Raw genomic sequence first — 1,334 nt, 5'->3', positions numbered from 1 at the left:
CATACATATATATATATATATATATATATATATATATATATATATATATATACACACACACACATATTTTAAACCTGGACAACAGACCCAAAGCAAAACCAATTGAGAATAACTAATCTAGACAGTGATGCTTGTTTAATCAGACTGTGCATATCAGTGAAACTGTTCTGCTGTTTTGGGCAAAACTCTTCAAAACACTTTGTTGTTTTCCCTCACTGTTATGCAGTAAATTAGTCTGGTGCCTGGAAGCATGTTGTTTATCCCCAGCCTCATTTAAAAGTAAAAGAAAAAAAACTTTTTTTCACGTCTGAAACACTATTGTGTATCTGTCTTCCAATTTCAATGCATTTCAAGTGAGCAGTCCTGATGCTGTGGCATTGTCAAATCTCATTACTCAAGCAGATGATAGAATTACCTTCAGTTATCTGTAACATTAAACCGGGGGCCTGTACCATGATGGTGGCTGAACAAACTCAGTGTTATAGGATTAGTTTTGAGTTGACAAAACCAAACCGATGCAATCAGGCTTAATTGGTACCATGATGCAGATGATCAACTTTCTCTGTCAACTCGGGCTTTGATCCTTAAGCTATGATTACTCCAGGGGCGCGTGCACATAAAAGAGTGACGTCGGCACCGAACAACCAATCACGTTCAATATGGATAGAGCGAGAGCCGTATATTTTTCCGCGGAGGAGCAATAAATAATTATTAAAAAATATGAGGAATATAAACAAGTCTTTCAAGCACGCAGTAATACTGTCTCTACTGCCAAAGCAAGAGAAAAGTGTTGGAGAAAGATTGCTGATTGCGTTAATGCATAAGTTAAACAAATACATTCAATAGACTATTAATTAAAAATGATGTGTATGATGTATGTGTGTGTGTGTGTGTGTGTGTATGATGGTAACCCTTTACAATAAGGTTGTATTTGTTTAGAGAACTTAATGCATTAGCTAACATGAATTAACAATGAATAATAGTTATTCAGCATTTATTAATCTAATGCTAATTCTGATAGAGTTGTTCAACTCATGTTACTTCACTGTGCATTAGACGTAATGTTAACAGTTACAGTTTGATTTAAAAAATGTATTAAATGCTGAAATAAAAAAAAAAATTCAAAGTGACGTGGCCAAATATGGTTACCCATACTAGGAATTAGTGCTCTGCATTTAACCCATCCTAAGTGCACACACACAGCAGTGATCACACACCCGGAGCAGTGGGCAGCCATTTATGCTGCAGCACCCGGAGAGCAGTTGGGGGTACGGTGCCTTTCTCAAGGGCACCTCAGTTGTGGTATTGAAGGTGGGAGAGAGCGCTGTACATTT

The sequence above is a fragment of the Sinocyclocheilus grahami genome, unplaced genomic scaffold (assembly GCF_001515645.1).
Source record: "Sinocyclocheilus grahami isolate Dianchi unplaced genomic scaffold, SAMN03320097.WGS_v1.1 scaffold1263.1, whole genome shotgun sequence".
Lineage (NCBI taxonomy): Eukaryota > Metazoa > Chordata > Actinopteri > Cypriniformes > Cyprinidae > Sinocyclocheilus > Sinocyclocheilus grahami.
Note: the sequence above shows the minus strand (reverse complement) of the source record.